This window comes from Miscanthus floridulus, chromosome 1, assembly GCF_019320115.1.
Source record: "Miscanthus floridulus cultivar M001 chromosome 1, ASM1932011v1, whole genome shotgun sequence".
NCBI lineage: Eukaryota > Viridiplantae > Streptophyta > Magnoliopsida > Poales > Poaceae > Miscanthus > Miscanthus floridulus.
In genome coordinates, this window is record NC_089580.1 from 10,556,927 (window position 1) to 10,576,647 (window position 19,721).

Consider the following 19,721-nt stretch of genomic DNA (forward strand, 5'->3'; position numbering starts at 1 on the left):
GGGATGGCTTTACAAGTGAGAGGGAGAGAGTGCGTATGCTACTAAGTCTTATTGCCCACGCTGGTGGGTATGATGATGGTAGGCGCCCATAATACTGTTTAATGTCAGATGCACGTGGGAGGTTACGTCGTCTTCTTCTGGTATGGCAGACGTCGGTGCCTGCCATACTGTTGATGCCCAGAGGCACGTAGGGGGTTTTACCATGTTCGCCTGGTGTGGTAAATGCTAGCGTCCACAACACTGTTGATGCCCAGAGGCATGTGGGGGAGCCTTACCGTATTTGTTCGGTATGGGAGTTGATGGCGCCTGTCGACGAAATATGGTCGGCAGTCCACCGAGGGGGTGCCCGTGGTGGTAGATTATCGGTAGGATGCGTGTGATCAGGAACCAGATGGTGACACAAGGCGCAGAGACAGTGATTTAGACAGGTTCGGGCCGTCTGATCGATGTAATACCCTACGTCCTATGTCTTTGGTGTATTGTATTGAGATGTATATGGCTTGACCTGTCCTCTAGGGGACCCTTGTCTCTCCTTATATACCCCAAAGAGACAAGGTTACAAGTAAAGTATCCAATTTGGTACTATTACAATATCTAGTACAACTTGTAATCTTGATGTGCACGCCTTGATCTTACGGGCCGGGCCACCTCGGATGGTGCGACCCATGTACCATCTTGTGGTACCTGGGGGTATATCCCCCATAGCTAGTCCCCGAGCGCCATGTATTCTGATGCGACACGCCATTTTAACCTTCTCCGAACAGTGAGGCTTGAGTTCTTGACATCTCCGACCACCGTTGTCGCCGGAGAAGTAGGTTGTCCGAAGAATGTATGGTGCTCTTAAAAAGAAAGAAAAAGATTTCCGTCCTGAGAAGTGTGCCCACTTGTATTTCTGAAAAGAAATGTAAGTGCGTCTTGAAGCGTAGCGTCCTTGATCATCAGAGGCATAGTAGTCGAGAAACAAACATATTCACCGCAAGGTGAAGTGTGCCCACTTAGTTCCCGAGCCTGGTAGTAGGTGACGTAGGCACGTGGTGCTAGGGTCTAAAAAGAATTCCCAGTTAAGTTGAGAATCCAATCATCGTACAGGCGATACGAGATGCACCGGCAGGTGCATCGTACCGATGTAGTCCCCGAGCTTGCTGGAAGGCGAGGTATGAGCCTTGTAGCAAGGTCTAAACGTCGAAGAATATCCCAACTGTATGCGAGTTGCCAGTCACATGTAGTCGAGACGCAAAGTCCCCGAGCCGTGGTCGGAGAGTGGTCGAGGCAGTCCCCGAGCACAGGTTGAGGAGCGAGCGACGAAGTCCCTGAGCTGTGGTCGGAGAGTGATCGAGGCAGTCCCCGAGCACAGGTCGAGGAGCGAGCGACGAAGTCCCTGAGCTGTGGTCGGAGAGTGATCGAGGCAGTCCTCGAGCACAGGTCGAGGAGCGAGCGACGAAGTCCCTGAGCCGTGGTCGAAGAGTGATCGAGGCAGCCCCCGAGCATAGGTCGAGGAGCGAGCGACGAAGTCCCCGAGCCGTGGTCGGAGAGTGATCGAGGCAGTCCCCGAGCATAGGTCGAGGAGCGAGCAACGAAGTCCCCGAGCATAGCTCGAAATTCCTGCAATATAAATATGTAGAATGGTAGTATATGATGTACAAAATAATAATTCATGGAGAAAAAATCAGCGGTGAAAAATAGTGTATGACGCTCAACAGTCATTTGTAAATAAGCATGATGTGATAAAGCAGTTGGTGCTTTGTAAACATCAGTGTTAATGTGAAGTTTGTGTTTATACTTAATATAAATCGTCCGACCAGTTAGTATGTAGCTAAGTCTCCAGCCCTAGCTAGCCCATAGTCCATAACGTCGAGCGCGGAGCCCATGCACGTGTAGGAGGAACATGCGTCGCTAAGGAGCCGCTGCCGACCACCCATAACGCAGAGGGCAGACGCTCGTGCACGTGTAGGGAGGAGCCGGAGACAGGGCCGTCTCTAGAGACATCGAGCGTCAATATGACTGGTCGAGGATTTGCATTAAGTATAACTGTATGTTATATTCAAGATGGTATACATGGACAAACGTTATTTGAAGAATAATCATGACGAGGACGTTGTGGAGAAACGTCGTAATGAAAATTATATTAAATATAAATATTAGAAGTGTACTTATCTTTGGATAGAAATCTGGTCGATGGCAATAAAGTTGTCCGATCCTCGTACTTTTCGGCCTGTTGTGACGGTGGTCGCGGTTGTCATAGCGCCGTTCTTCGTGGCGATCATCATTGCGACGTGGTCTGGTGGTCTGGTGGTCGGAGCTCGGCGGAGCTGCTCGGGACGTGGTCTGGTGGTCGGAGCTCGGCGGAGCCGCTCGGGACGTGGTCTGGTGGTAGGAGCTCGGCGGAGCCGCTCGGGACGTGGTCGACGTGGTCTGGTGGTCGGAGCTCGGCGGAGCCGCTCGGGACGTGGTTGACGAGGTCCGACGAGCACGACGGCGAGTCGGTGGGGTGTGGTCGGTGAGGAGCTTCTCGTAGTACTTGTCGTAGTTGCGCTTAGCGCGCAGTTGATCGACCGAGGCGATGATGTTTTCTGGTCGGCGACGACGGAGTTGCCCAATCCTCGAACTTTCCTGTCGATCGTCATAGCGGCGGTCGCGGTTGTCACGGCGGGTGGTCGGAGTCGATCTTCATTGCGACGTGGGAACAGAGCATGGGCGAAGGCTCCCGAGTCCGATGCTGCAGGTCTTGGCTGCGTCGACGTCGGATCAAGAGGATATACGTCGGCAACAAGCAAGGGAAATCGTGCTTGCCTGCTTAAGGTGTACGTATATGCATATACGCGTACCAGCCTTAATTAGCTTTCATGCCTTTAATATAGTACTCTTTCCTTCTTCATGGCTAGACGTGCATGGCAGGTGCATCGAGACCGGATTCTTGGGAACCGCCGATGGCATCGGCAAGCGACGTGTAGACGACGGGGTCCTCTAACGCCGGGTTGCCGTAGGACGACGGTGACGAGATCGACACTTGTATTGAGATCAAGATGTAGATGAATTCTACATGCATGCGTGCATGCAGATGTAGATATATCAAAATCCGGATCGCGTGGCCCTTCACGAAGGCATGCTGGATGTGTACGCCTCGTCCTGGGCGACGGCTTCGAAGTGTGTCACGGCCAAGTCCGATCTATCGGGCTGTCCCAGGCTGCGGAGAAAGCACAGGGCCGCCGCTAGACTCGTCTTGCCATGACACCCCGCCGCGAGTGGCGTCGTGATGTTGCCTTGATCAGCCGAGTGACCGTAAACGATGTAGATCTTGAGGTACGCCATCTAGTTCGCCATGGAATCAGCACGCACAACCCCTAAAAGAGGACCCCTACCTGGCGCGCCACTGTCGACGAAATATGGTCGGCAGTCCACCGAGGGGGTGCCCGTGGTGGTAGATTATCGGTAGGATACGTGTGATCAGGAACCAGATGGTGACACAAGGCGCAGAGACAGTGATTTAGACAGGTTCGGGCCGTCTGATCGACGTAATACCCTACGTCCTGTATCTTTGGTGTATTGTATTGAGATGTATATGGCTTGACCTGTCCTCTAGGGGACCCTTGTCTCTCCTTATATACCCCGAAGAGACAAGGTTACAAGTAAAGTATCCAATTTGGTACTATTACAATATCTAGTACAACTTGTAATCTTGATGTGCATGCCTTGATCTTACGGGCCGGGCCACCTCGGATGGTGCGACCCATGTACCATCTTGTGGTACCTGGGGGTATATCCCCCACAGCGCCCACAACAATGTGGGGAAAATGTCGGCACCTACAACACTGCTTGGGTTCGTCATGCCAGGAAGGTCGCAGGGTACTGTCCTGCAGGTGTACAGGGTACGGTCCTTGGTATTGCGGTTGACTTGAATGTCCTGCCTTACTTTCTCCGTCTGTTTCCTGGTCCTTACCAAGCGGGCGTCCCCGATCGGTTGGTCCCAGTCGGCTCTGATTGCGCCAGTCGGAGAGGAGCTGTAAGCAGGGGTTCGGTGCATTCCCGGTCGGAGAAGCGGGTCGGAAGCGGGCGCTCCGGTCGGAGAGGCGGGCCGGATTCGGAAGCGAGCGTCGTTCCTCCTTTAGCGAGGCCTTCTGATCGGAGATTGGATCGCCCTTCTGCTCTGTTCTCTTAGGTATTTGGGTCGACCCAGAAGTTGTGCGTCGTTCACAACGTTGCCTGCTGGGCCGAGCTCTTGCTGGGAAGTCGGTCCATGAGGGACCCCGGATTTATGAACCCGACACTTTAAAATATAAATTCTGAAAAAATCAAGTAATCAACAATATGATCATATATAAGTATATGTAGCAGCCATAATTTATAGCATAGTTTTTCCTTTTTACTGCCTACTATAACAGTATTGTTTTATTTTGTATTTTGAGTTATAACACATCTTCTTCAATCTGATGAGCTCCAAGTTGATAATTGTGTTATTAAAGATATGAAGTTTTTGTTGATGAAAACCTTTACTTTTGATTTTGATGAAATTTATATTTCTTCTCTCTCAGATGTTTCTGCAACGTCATTTTTCAAGGTTCAATCTGTTATTGACTTCGCAGTGGAGTATCTGAACCTCCATGATACTTCAAGGCGTTTGTCTGATCAGGATCGCATAAAAGTATGGACCATATAGCCTTTATCTTACAATACCCTAATTTAATTGTCTGTATGATTATTTCACCATGTATCACGACGTGTTTTTTTTGCATCACAGCTGAAGAAAGCACTTAAGGGGGTCCGGGTCGCAACCAAGCATAGACATGATATATCCATGCGCTACAGGATTACGGGGCTAACCTCAGCTCCATTAAATGATTTGACGTATCTATTCTACTATATCTTGTTGCATTCCATTTATGCAATCACATCATATCCTTAAATATTTCTTTTTGTGTATACAGATGGCACAAGGATATCAGTTGTGCAGTACTTCAAATGACAATATAACTACTCCTTGAAATACACTCACTGGCCATGCCTTCAAGCTGGCAGTGCTAGCAAGCAGATGTATTTACCTATAGAGGTTGCAATTTATGCTTTTTTCTTTGCCAATTCGATTACTCTAACACTTTTAGGACAACTATTTCCATGAATATATTTATCAACCTCCTAGATATACCGATCTATTCACATGTTATTATAACGTTCATACTTATATGCAGGTTTGCAGCATAGTTGAGGGACAACGCTACTCAAGTAAGCTGAATGAGAATCAAGTCAGGAATATCCTGAAGTTGGCCTGTGAGCGACCATCAGAGAGGGAGGGTAGAACTTTGGAGGTGAATATCGTCACTAAGCCTATTTGTGACTTCACTTTGTAGTTTGTACCTTTTGGTGTGTGTGTGTGTGTGTGTGCCTTTTATTCACGTTTTTTTAAAGTGAATCCGTTGTGTCCATTCTCAGGTATTCCATAAGAACAACTCTGACGACTCTTATGCAAAAGAATTTGGCCTTAAGGTGATGAACCAACTTACGTTGTTTGATGCTCGAGTGCTCCCAGCTCCAAGGGTAAATGTGTTTCTTGTTTTTGAGTATGAAAGAACATCATTTTTTTCGTTGCCATCTACTAACAATCAACCAATATTTTTTAGCTTAAATACCATGACTCTGGAAAAGAGAAGGTTTGCAACCCTTCCATCGGACAATGGAACATGATTAACAAGGTATCATGTCTTGTTCTTCTAATCTCCATGTCTTTCCTTCACATAATTTTGTCTTATCATTCATGTTACTCGGTTTAGTTGATTATTTGGTTGGTAAAACTTGTCTAGTCCCTAATTATGTATAACTGCAATGGATCTATTAGTATTAGATTTGTAATCTATATATATGTATCTTATCTTGGAATATTTGGTGACATTTTCAGAGAATGGTTAATGGAGGATCTATCAAATATTGGGCATGTATAACTTTCGCCTCTTGTATGCATCCAAATGATATTGGGATGTTTTGCGAGCATCTTGTCGGCATGTGCAATAACATTGGCATGGTAAGTCTACCTCTAGATGGCACTTCTCACACCATCAAATATGGTAGTTAAAAGTATTTTACATTTTTTTGTAGCAAATGAGTACCAGACCGTGTGTAGAAATCAAGAAAGCACACCAAGACAATTTAGAAGCTGAAATCAGGGGTATCCATTTGCGTTCTGCACAAGTGCTTGCTCAACAAGGTCTAACAGATCAACAACTTGAGTTATTCATCATAATTTTGCCTGATATGAGTGGTTTTTACGGTAAGTTGTTTAAATGGATCTTCAAGCTGATCGAAGATTCTTTGACCTTTTTAATTAATCCTTTTTTTCCAAATTAAAGTTCTAATTGCTTGAATTTTACCTGATATGTAGGAAGGATAAAACGACTTTGTGAAACTGAGCTTGGTTTAATCACTCAGTGTTGTGCACCTAAGAATGTAAGGAAAGGAGGAAATCAGTATCTTGAGAATCTTTCCTTGAAAATCAATGTAAAGGTAGGACGAAGCTTTTTTAAGTGCTAGGTTACTGTCCACTTTAAAATCAGGTTGAAAGAATAGTGACAGCATTGCATTTTGCAATTAGGTTGGTGGGAGGAACACAGTGCTTGACGATGCTTTAAACCGGAGAATAGCTCTTCTGACAGATTGTCCTACAATAGTCTTTGGAGCTGATGTTACCCACCCATCTCCTGGGGAAAGTTCATCTCCATCTATTGCAGCAGTATGGGTTCTCTCTGAGTTTCACTTTTTTCTTAGTCTTAGTCTTAGCTTTTAGTTTTCATTTGGACAGACACGCCGCTAATTGAATGCATTTGTTGGTGGTTGTAGAATCTTGTTTTTAATTTATTCAGTTTCAAAGTTACCTCCTTTTTAAATATTCTTCGTGGACACTTCTTAGTAACATGAGTTTTAAATGAAAAATGCATGGCATTTCCATACTTGTGCTACTAATTCTTCCAAACTTCCGCAGCCAATGATGTATGCTGTGTTCGGGATTTAAATATTTTCTAATTCATATCCATTTAGGTCGTTGCATCCATGGACTGGCCACAAGTTACAAAGTACAAATGCTTGGTATCTTCACAAGGTCATAGGGTTGAAATTATAAATGGTCTTTATACAGAAGTGAGAGATCCACGGAAGGGCACTGTTAGAGGTGGAATGATTAGGTTAGTTGAGACAAATTATTACTTTGTTTTCTTTTTTTTTATCGGAGTACTGACATTTATGTATTGCAGAGATTTGCTCGTGTCATTCCACAAGTCAACTGGCTACAAGCCTTCGAGGATTATATTCTATCCGTTTGTAGAGATAATTTCATAATTTTACTTATCTTTGTTTGATACTGATATAGCAGATCCTCCATTTTTGTAGTGATGGTGTTAGTGAGGGGCTGTTCAGCCAAGTCTTGCTTTATGAAATGGATGCAATTCGGAAGGTCTTTTCCTGTTTAACCCGCTTTAGCCATTTCCATTTCTGGCATTTAATGGCTACTTGACATGCATGTTGTTTGTGATAATTCTGCCAGGCATGTGCAATTTTACAGGAGGGGTACCAACCAAGAGTGACATTCGTTGTTGTGCAAAAGCGGCATCATACCCGCCTGTTTCCTGAAAATCATCGTGCACGAGACCAGACAGACAGGAGTGGAAACATCCTGCCTGGTATGCAAGTCGCATAGCTAGGCAGCAGTTCATATTGATATGCATGATTATTTTTAGGTATCGATTCTTGTTTTGAACCTACTTTGAAGTTTCAATTAAACTCTGTCCTCAGGAACTGTTGTTGATACCAACATCTGCCACCCCAGCGAGTTCGATTTTTACCTCTGTAGCCGTGCTGGTATTCAGGTATACTACATATGAATTGTGTTTACCAGTCTAGTCCTTACTACGTATTGTCGTTTTATTAATTTTACTTATGATTCTCCTCTATTATTATGTTGATAATGATTCTGTAGTAATTTATTTTTCCGCCTTGGACGGGGAACAAGCCACCCAGCACATTATCATGTTCTTATGGACGAAAATGGTTTCAGTGCTGATGCACTGCAAACCTTGACTCATAATCTTTGCTACACGTAAGCTTCATTGATGATGTTCTCTCAATTTGAATAAATTGTACCATTTTACCTGGGGTTGACCTTTTCATCATATTGATGTCTTCTTGCTCACAGCTATGCCCGGTGCACTCGTTCAGTCTCTATAGGTGAGCACTAATACAGTTATATAAACTATTTTACAGATTACACGAACTGTTTGTTCATCAGTCAAATTTGTCTTGATTTTCATGTATTTTCTTTTGCATAAAATTTGTCCTTTTGGTATTTGTAACAGTTCCTCCGGCATACTATGCACACCTGGGTGCCTTCCGTGCCCGTTACTACATTGAGGACGACAATTCTGATCAGGGCTCATCAACGGGGGCAACTCGGACGTTTGATCAATCTGTCCCAGTGAAGCAACTCCCCAAGGTCAAGGAGTACGTTCAGCAGCTCATGTTCTATTGCTATTGCATGCAACATTTTTTTTGGATCGTTCGATGATGTCGTAACTGTAAACTCACTCTTTTGTCGGTTTCATTCCATCATGCTTAATTGCTTCTAAACGGAAGCCTTTTGCGATTCTGAAATGGTTCTGGTTGCTGGACTAAGATGTCTAGAGCAATATATTAGTCTGTCTACTATACAACCATGTGTTTTATGCAGTTTCAACACATGAATTTTTTTTGCACCATAGGTTTAAGATCCAACAGCCTCCACCCTTCTTCTACCTCCAGCCTCCACAGATCACGTATCACAATTTTTTTTCTATGGAATAACAAATCACAGATCCGTCGCCGCCGCCACCGCCACTGCCATGGCCGGCGCGGACGCGAAGCAGGGCAACCCGGACCTGATCGGCATGGGCGCTCTGGAGCGCGCGTCCATCGAGCAGTGGCTGCAGACGGAGGCGTAGAGCTTCGACTTGCCCAGCGCCGAGATGGTCTACAGCCTCGCCATCCTGCCGCCCACCCTGCCCAGGCAGCAGAATGACAACAACGGCACCGGCACCGGCAGCGGGTTCAACGCTAGGGACATCGCCGTGGGCAGCAACGCCGACGCGTCCAGCGGCAAGCACGGTGTGGCCGGGTCGCAGCAGCCACTGGCGAGCCAGAGCCAGGTGAGCCCGCAGAAGGAGGAGGAGATGCTGAAGCTGTTCGAGCAGAGGAAGAAGGACCTGGAGAAGCTGCTGGGCATCTACGAGCAGCGGCCGGAGGAGGCCAAAAAATCTATGTTTTCTTTTTTCGTTAAAACACATGTGTGTTGTATAGCATTTCTGTATATATAGGTCTGTTTGGTTGAACGTCAGTGGCCTGGAAGCTGCCTTGAATCTCGTTTGGATGAACCCTGGGGCATTTGTTTGCATGCACGCCAGGCAACGCTTCACTTCAAGGCCTAGGCGAGCAAAATAGTATGCCTGGGTGCTGCCTGTTGGCGTGCAATCAAGTGTGGTGTGATAATTTTCTACTATTAATTAATTAAAGAGTTATTCATTAAGGTACTATGCTATTTTTCTAATGTTCTTTGAGTTGGATGGTGGCTTTCACCGAGTTGGTTACTTGGTTAGTTGGGTCAGTGAGCGAAGAGTTATATAGAGTTATTGTTGGCCGATCATAACTCTAAATTTGTGGGTAATGTGGTATGGCACTCCCTCGTTGCGTGGTCTTTTGGTTTGTTTCTATATAAAAAAAAACTAGAACTGTGCTTGTTTTTTTCGTTTCTAATATAAATAGTGGTAAAGCTTTTTGTCGTCCCTTCTAATAAAATTGCTGCTTCTGTTTAAAAGGTCCAGAAGTTGAAGTGCTAAAGTTCCTCTAAAATGATTTGAAGTTCAGCCCGTACCAAAAAATCAGCCTTTGAAACGAGAGAAAAAATCCGAAACTCGATCAAACGACTTTCAAATTTTGTGAATGTTTAACCGTAGCTTTCCAAGAACATGGTGAAGGCATTCTCACGGTCACGGGATATCGCCAAAAAGTTTGGGCTTTACCAAGAACATTGAATTTCCTCTATCAAACTAGGAGTTTTTAAAGGACCTTAAAATCAAGGATTCAGTATGCTCAAGGGAATTCTTCTACCCTCTATTCTAAACTTTAAGCGTTTGGCTTTTCTAGATACATAGTTTTTGCTATGTACTTAGATATAAACTGTCTATATACATAATAAAAAAGAATGATGTATCTGATAAAACAAAATGTCTTATAATTTAGAATGAGAGAGTATCTACCATATGACTATATATATGTTCACCAAAGGTCATTACACTAAGATTGAGCACAAGAATCAACCAAAATATCCAACTCAAAGAAATCAAGTATTTCACTAAGGTTGCCAAGAGGGTTTTTTTTAGAAAAATAAAACCTGAGAGATTTGTTGAGGTTCGAAAGCCATGATATGACCAAGTTCTAAGACAAAAAAGGCACACACCAAAATTGTGCCAAAAACTCAGCCAAAACAGTTGTAAGGACACGTGAGCCTAGGAGGGAAGAATGGATTGGGTCACTAAAAAATTAATCATATGCCAAGGCCCAACTTGATTTTTAATATAAAAACATGAACTAACTAGTATATTGTGCGCCTTATGTATTTCTAGAGTGCTCTAGCCTACACAACCCATAAAAGAGTTTTCCAACCTAAGTCAATCCTATCAACGAGCCTATGCTAATCCTGAGCAGCCAGAAGCATGAAACATCGCTACGTCCCTCGTTCTAGAAACATTTGGGTTCCCGTTTCGAAAACATTTGCGCTGTATCGTTCTACATATTCCCACTCCCGTTCCACGTTCTCGTTCCCTTCCAGGAGCATAGCTGCTAAGTGCTAATCTATGAGAGATAAAGACCACACAAAGACAAATCAATCATAATGCAAGAACTTTAATGTGGTAACTGGTAAGTAAAGAGCAAGGCAAAAGAGTGAAAACTATTGGAGCGGATGATTTATCTCATGGTTATCAGTTGACAAAACACAACCCTTAGCAAGCCATAAAGGCCACTGTCAATCAAGACAACTGTCGAAAACCATTAAGGGTGTGTTTGGTTGAGCTGTGGCTGTGGGAAAAAGTTGACGTGGGCTGTGAGCTGTGAGAAAGCTGCTGTGGGCTGTGAGCTGTAGAAAAGCTGAAAGCTGTTTAGTTAAACAAGTATAAAATATATCTTCTATCTTTATCTCTCTTCAACAACTATGGAAGAACTTTGTATTCCACCAATTTCAAAAAGCAGAAAGCCAAAAGCTAAAAGCAGGGTCAAACCAACTTTCAAAACTGTACTACAGAAAAGCAGCTGCTTCTGAAAAAACCGCCTGAAAAAACAGCCCATTTGGTTGAGCTTTTGACTTTTAGGATCAAAAGTCAAAGCCAAAAGCCCAACCAAACGGACCCTAAGACTCTTGTCACCCGACTCTCCCACACACCAACATACTTCATTTGATTCACCTATAAAATATCAAGTTTATTAGCATCCTTCCATCACCCTCGTACTTCAAATAAAAAACTAGAGCAAGCGCACTCAACTATCTCTGCTCGAACCTCCCTTGTAGTTGAACACTTGGCCAACTCTGTAGAATGAAATTGAGGATGTAATAGCCACATATATATATATTGTATATTGGTTCATCGCGAAAGACTAAATAATCCCAGAACCTAATGCTACATATATGTCTAATACTATATGTGTGTCCACGTGGGGCAAAATGATCTAAATTTTTCTTAGTCCATCGAATGGATCCGCTATATTTACGACTTTATTTCACCTTGATACAAGTTTCGTGATGGTTTCACGTGCCCTCTAACTCGGCACCCTCGGTTTTAAAGCTGAAGCCGAGAAACTTTGCTCCGTGGTTTTGAGTTTGAACGACCAAACTCTCTCGATTCCTCATATCTCGTACACAACCTCTAGGATGTCGCCGTGTGTCCATTTCATCTTTGCCCCGATGACCAACAAATCCTCTTGGTCCGCGTCTTGTATTGTACTTCCGGTCTCGTCGACAAAAAGATACAAAGACAAATAATTTAAAGTTTAGGCAAAGTTATATTAAAAAATATTAACATTTATTGATACAAAATAAATACCATCGAATTATCTATGAAAGTATATATATTTTTATAGCAAACTTAGTTGGAGATATAAATATCAATATTGTTTATTATAAATTTGATCAAAGTTAAAGCTAGATTAACTTGTACAATTTTTTTATAAATTAGGAGGAGAGTATTGATCCTTATCTTGCCTTAACTTCGGCCAACATTGTTTTTCTTTTGTTTTGTCTTGATTCTTCGGGCTCACTCGCTCCCTCGGCCTACTTTCTTTTTTTTTTGGATATATTGTATCCTTCGTGGGACACTGCAGGTAGCACGTATTGCCGTAGGGCTTACTAGCGGCCGTCCGTCGTGTCTGCGTCCGGACGTCGGTACCGGCTGCTCCATTCACGTGTGTCCGCACGCATGTAAGAGGCCACGCCACCCTCCACGCCTCCCTGTCTAGACACCCGAGCCCCATCCCACTTCCCGCCCGTGTCCTCTCCATTTTTTGCACGTGCATACCGCACGGGGACCGACTATGCCCTCCCTATCCGCTTCCGGCATAAGTTTTCCGCGCCGTCCCGAATGTCACCAGCATCGGGAAGAGGAGTAGGGGCACGGAGGATGCCCAGTCGGCGCCCGGAGGAAGAGAAAACACCGAGGTGAGGCAGTAGAAAAGCGACGAGGGAGATGCAACACCCGATTTACTTTTAAAACATCTAAATGTAACACTTGTAACGTATGCCTGAAGGTAGATGAAACACTTAAAACATGCTTCTAAAACACTTGTAAAAAAACCTGGAAAACACTTGAAAACCATTGCAAAACATAGTCAATATCCAGATAAAACACTTGCAACATATGTGTAAAACATATGCAACATCCAGATAAAACACAATTGCAACATACATCCGAAAACGCAGATAAAACATTGGAAACTGACCTTTGCAACATACGTGTACAACCATTGCAACATATGCAATATCTCGATCTACTTTTGCAACATCCGCATGAAACAATTGCAACGTATCTATGAAACACATGAAACATACGCTTGCAACATGCGTTTTCAGCACATCGCAACATCTCCTTGCTGTTTGGGAGAATGGAGGCTCGTCGTCGTGTGGAGTTCACCGGAAGCAGCGGCCCGGCGGCACTTGTAGGCGACGGGCCGACGATAACGGCAACGGCTGCGCGAGGCGGTATGGAGGCATCAGCCACGCGACGCGACAGGGAGGCAGAGGGCAGCCACGGCTCAGAGGCGGCTGCGCGCCATGCCTGGCAGGCAGGGTCGACAATCCGGTGGACGAGCGCCTAGCATGCAGGGCTGGCAGCCGAGCACCGTGCCTTGTAGGCAGGGCCGGGCAGTTCGGTGGCCGAGCGTGCTCTTTGGAGGCGGTAGGCAAGTGGATAGAAGCGACGAGTAGATAGGAGTAACAAACGGATAAAAGTGATGAACGTTTTTTATTAGAAAACGGACGAGAGGATTTGAAGAGATTGTTGGATGATCCACTGCGCTGGACAGGCCGCGTCCACACGGGCGGGGACGGACGGACGTCCTGACCCAGCATTACAGCATTATCGATTGTCGTATTTGGAAAACTGGGACAGCTATACGAAAGAAAAGACGTTCACTGCTAAACAGTGAGTAGCCTCCTCTCTCCCTGTCTCTCAAGTCTCGTCCCAGGCCCAGGCCATGATCATCCATGATTCAAAAATTGGTGCAAGTTTAGGGGATATTTGGTTTCTTCTCTTAAACTTTAGTCACTGTTTTATCGAATGTTTGACACATGCATAGAGTATTAAATATAGACTAATTACGAAACTAATTACATAGTTTGCGACTAATTTGCGAGACAAATCTTTTAAGCCCAAGTAGTTATGATTTGACAATGTGGTGCTACCGTAAACATGTGCTAATGAAGGACCAATTAGGCTTAATAAGTTCTTCTTACAGAGTGCTGACGAATTATATAATTTACTTTTTATTAGTATACGAATACCCTATACGACGTCTTTACGTAACACCTTCCAGTCACCGAATCCACCCTCGCTGCAGCGGAGGGAAAATCATCGCGAGACACACCGGTTGCGTGACCGCAGCGGCCAAAAGATCTCACGCTCCCGTTTCCAGGATCTTCTGCCGCCTCCGCTCCACCACTGGCCTGTTGGATCAATCAGTCACACAAGCATCCTGTCGCGCCGCGCACACAGTGCACTGCCCCAAATGGCCAAGTGCCGCGCATGCGCATCCCTTCCCCGCTCCCGCCTTGAACCGAATTCGATGCACGTAACACTGTGTCCACCGGAGATTACTCGAAGAGACCCACTGAGACGTGGGGCCATGCATGCACGGGCTTGGCTGGCTGGACGGCACCAGAGAATTGCATTGCAGGTCTAGCTGCCTGGCTGGCGTGGCGCCTCCCCTCCTGCGCGGGCTTGGCTACAGAATAATCTCGTAATTAAAGTGGCTACAAAATAAATTATTTTGTAGCTAGCTATAGAGTAATATATATATATATATATATATATATATATATATATATATATATTGCATTTTTTTTTGTACTCTGCGAGTAGTTACTCCCTCTACTGTTGAGCAGCCAATGGAAAGCTAAACGGGTCTGAGGAGAATGAACAGACATGCTGCATGCCGAACCGATTTAGAAGCGTTAATCACGGGATTTTTTAATTGGAAAATATTACATACGTAAGAGATCCAGTATCAATGCATACTTCTTAGTATAGGAGTATTGTGTACATACAGCCTTAAGAGTATGTGTGCATAACAGAATTTATACTTTTTTAATGGAAACTAAAAACATATGTAAGAGTATCAATACATACTTCTTAATAAGGCAGTATATGTACATAAAATCTTTAGAAAAAGTACGTGTATATACCAGAACGTAAGGAAGTATTAATACATACTCATAGTCAGAAGCTAACATATATCAATACTGTAATTCTTAGTTTCAAGTGATACTTTAATTAATCTAAAAAAGTATGAATTGATACTACTGTTATCTAAAAAAGTATCCAGTGATATTACAATATTGAAAGAAGTATCAAGTGATACTTTAATCTAAAAAAAGGTATCCAAAGATACTTAGATCTGAAAAATTATCAAGTGACACTTTGATCTCAGCATCTGGAAAAAAGAACACAGGGTTGCAGCTCTCGTCATGCTGTTGACCACCATCCTCTGGTTTCCCAGATGATTACTGAAAGTCCAGCTTCACGATCGTTTTCATGATGGCCTCCAGGTATGGCGTATAGATGGATACGCTAATTGGAGAGTGGCCGGATACCCTGATCCAAAAACGAAACAAAGCACAACAAATTCAACATCGCCATTGCATCGGGCACATCATGCCCGTTGAATAAAAAATGTATGAGATCCGTGCTACTCCCAACTCTGTTGAACGGCAAGGATCACAGCAGGCAAGAGCATGTACTGTCGTCGAATGGCATTGAAAAGATTCAGTGGCATAGGATATTACCTAGTCACCGTCCGCCGGGGGAGGAAGGTGCCATCGCTGTTCTTAACTGTTATCGTATTAAGAGAACGATAATTCATATACATCCGCAGAGTATCATTCTTCTTCACAAAAATAGATGGGTAACCTTATGGTAAAGAACTAGGACGAATGAAACATTTTTTCATCAACTCTTCTAGCTGCTTCTTCATCTCAGCCAATTCCATCACAGCCATGCGGTACAGGCTTCTGGAGATAGGGGCAGTATCAGGCTCTAGCTCAATGGAGAATTTTACATCTCTGTCCGGTGGCAATCCAGGTAGATCTCCGGGAAAAACATCTACAAACTTACACACCACAGGGATGAGGATAAGATCAGGAGGGGCTTCAGCATGGGCAGCAACAGGTAAGACTGGATCTGAGGTACAAGCAGAGACATCCTATCCTCAGAAGACGGAAGCCGTAACTCGACACTTCTCCGCTTCATATCCAATACTACCCCATACACCCGCAACCAGTTCATTCCAAGAATAACATCAATGCCTTGCCCCGGCATTACCATGAACTATAGGCGGTAAGTGTGGGTGGCTAATACCAAGCTTACTATATTCGTTCGGGTATTGATGAATATTTACGAACCCGCAATACCGATTCTATAGGCATACGGTATAGCCATAAGTGGTAAGTTGTGCCGATCTACAAATCACATGCTCATAAAGGAATGCGATGCACCAGAATCGAACAACACATAAGTTGGATGGAAATCGATGGTGAACATATCAGCCATCACTGGTTCCTGCTGCAATATCTACCCCGCATCTGTGAAATGCACATGTCCGGATCTGCTGGGCACTTTCTTCTTGATTACGGTCCTCCTGACAAGCCTGGAGTTCGCTGACGGTTGAGTAGACTGAGCTGGCTGGTTTTGGGGACAAGCTCGGGCATAGTGGTTATCTTTGTCACACTTGAAGCAAGCACCAGGCTTGTTTCCAAATTCCAGGCGAGGTGGGACCTGCTGTCCCTAAGGCTGCTGGGGCTGCACCTGCTGCGTGGGAGCACGGTACTGTGTGGAAGAAGTCTAAGAAGTTTGCTGGGGCTGCCAAAACGAAGGCCCGCCTGATGATTGATAGGGCCCCCACCGGACAACCTATACCTTCTAAGTATGAGGGTGGCTAGAAGACCCTGTAGCCACCCGCTTCCTCTTCCACTCTGCCTGGGACTCCCGCTGAAAATCCTCCATGGCAATGACGGCGTTCATCAATACCCCGAAGGTCTGATAGTTCGCCGTGTACAGCTTCTCCTGAAGGATGGAAGAGAGACCGCGAAAGAAGCGGTCATTCTTATCGTCAGTGTCCACATGAATGCCAGCATACTGGGACAAGTGATTGAACTTATTAACATAATCCATCACTGTTATACTCCCCTGACATAGCTCCAAGAACTCAGTCAGCTTCCAGTTGATGAAACCAGCAGGGATATAGAACTCTCTGAATGCCGTGGTGAACTCCTGCTAGGTTGCCGAATGATCTGGCTGCTGCATGGCATGGAAGGTATCCCACCATGCACTTGCCGTCCCCAATAGCTGCTGCGCTGCAAAGCGCACTTTCTGCTCGTCGGCCACATTGAGCAACAAAAACTTTTGCCCAGGATGCGAAGCCAATGCTCCGCATCTAGGGGCTCATCTGTCGGTGTGAAGGTGGGTGGGTGGGTCTTGAGGAAGTCCTGGTAAGAGGAGGGCTCCTCAGGACGGCGGGCACCACCCCCGTTCCCACCATTGCCCCCATGGCCTCCGCGGGCGAAGCCCGCGATAGCTTGTGCCATGATCTCCATGGCATGGGCTGTCTCTCGGTGAGCAGCTAACAGCTCCGCCATCATCTCTGCGTGGGTCATCGGAGGCGGCGGTGGCGGCGGCGGTGGAGGAGCCAGAAGTGGAGCCCCATGGCTCTCTTCCGTTGTGCTCATGGGCCTAGCCACTCTCGCCTTGGCCCTCGCCAAGACCGTGAGCCGCCCCAGCACTGGTGCTCCCACGTCCAGACCTTAGATTCATCTGTAAGAGATAGGAATCATTCATTTAGAACAACCTTCTCGATCAGAACAAGGAATTGGAGAAATGGCAGCACATTTAATTAAAAGCATTCTTTTCATTAATCCTATCACTTTACTAATCCAATTATACGTGTAGGGGGATTTTAGTTTAAGCAAAATGCTATTATCATGATGCATGCATCGTCCTATATGTTCACTCAAGCCGGAATATAGCGGCATTCGTAAAAATTTTCGGCACATCGCATACTCACTTTCCGTATGCTAGACGATTTCTTACGCAACGTAAGTTAGTGTACCTATAGAAAATTGATTAGATAAGACCAGTGCCGCTATCCTAGATAGACCATATTGCTAGGGCTTATACTTATTAAACCAACTTAATCGCATCCTACTTTTCGCAAAACTTTTGTTGGTCAAATTTTTAAGTTTTGAAAAAGAATGATGAAACCCGTAACCATTATTGGCTCTAATACCATCTGTGGCAGAACCGTCCGAAATAACACGCTTACGGAGTTGCTCGTCTTCCGCCAGACACTAAGCACCCTGAAAGCAAGCTACAACGGGCGGTATCCGTCGGGCACACCCCAAGGGAGAACCCAAAAGATCCATATTTTTTCAAGGATCCAATAATGAGAACGAGTTATAATACAAGTCTATTTCATACATTAGAGTTTCTTAAAAGTACATTATTACAATACCAAATATCAGAGTGTGGAATGATAAACAACGGAATTTACAGTAAACATCTAGCGATAAGAATGAGGATCCGTCTGAGCCCATCAGAAGAATCCTCCACACAAGGGTACTTCTCATGCATCACCTGCAACAGGGGTAAGTAAACCCTGAGTACACAATGTACTCGCAAGACTTATCCAACTAGTGAGAATAATTTCCCGACTCTAAGGAATATGATAAGCTTTATGGTTTGCTGGTTTTCTTTTAGCAGAAAGCAATACTAATAGTGAGTCCTTATTTATGTTATTATTATCAGCCGCATTAAGTTATTATCTATCCAGTCTATATAAGCACTTGTTCTACTTTCAAGGAAGGGTTGAGCAATCACTTCCATTTCATCACCTTTCATCTTTCAGTTCTTACTACGGTGCTAGACACGAAACAAGTCGTACTGGATCGCCCGGCGATTCGTGAATCAATGTGCCCAGGTGGGTGCCCCGAAAACACACGCCCCGCTTATAGCCCAGGCACAAGCAGGACTAACACATCATAGGTCCCCGTCCAAACTTGGACTCCAAGCCCCCACTCCTGAGTCTGGGACTCAGTGCGGCGCAAGGACCTCCACCATCTCTGCCTCCCATCCGTTGGTCCGGAAAGAGCCAGATCCATGACAAGAGAGCAACAAGTCTTCCCTGCGCCCATACCCAAGTATGCATTCGGGACAATAAATCTGTGACTTGCCCACGATGCCTTATGCAACGACCGGTCCTTAATTGACATAGACAGGGAAAAAGTGTAACCGAGCTATGCCCTGTGGCCGCAGACACAACGCCTTACACCCACTAGTACCCAAACCATATCCCTGCCCAGTCACCATTTTCTTTTCCACCATTTTATCATGAGTGATCATATTTATCACCTATTTGCGAGTAACGGCAGGTTACTCACGCTACCGATATCTTGAGCATAGCATCTACTCGACCTACACTAGTAGGACTCATGGATAGATATATTTATGCATGTAGTTTCCATAAAATGCTTGTAACTTAAATGCACATCATATATATATATATATATATATATATATATATATATATATATATATATATATATATATATATATATATATATTCAGTGATCATAAAAATAAGGGTTATGCACCGGGGCTTGCCTTGGGCAGGCGACGGGTTAGTAAGGTCAGCACCAAAAGGCTCTAGGGCTCCTTCCCACACGAGGATCTCCTCCTCGTACTCCTCAATCACTTTATTATACTCCTGTTCGTCGATGGGCAAGGAATCTATTAGCTCGTGATCTATATGCATGAAATGATGGTGCAATGCTTAGTAATATAACAACAACAACTCTTAAAATAAAAGTACATCTGTTTAACTACTAAGCTGGTGCTACCGACCATGGTACTAAGCTATCTATTGTTACCGATAACAAGTTTGAAGTATGATATTCATTATTA

General features: G+C 44.7%; 1 pseudogene; it reads left to right on the forward strand.

Annotated features, from left to right (window-relative positions):
- Window positions 1-3,791: 3,791 nt before the first annotated feature.
- LOC136452032 (protein argonaute 12-like) lies at window positions 3,792-8,951 on the forward strand (annotated as a pseudogene).
- The last annotated feature ends 10,770 nt before the right edge of the window (window positions 8,952-19,721 follow it).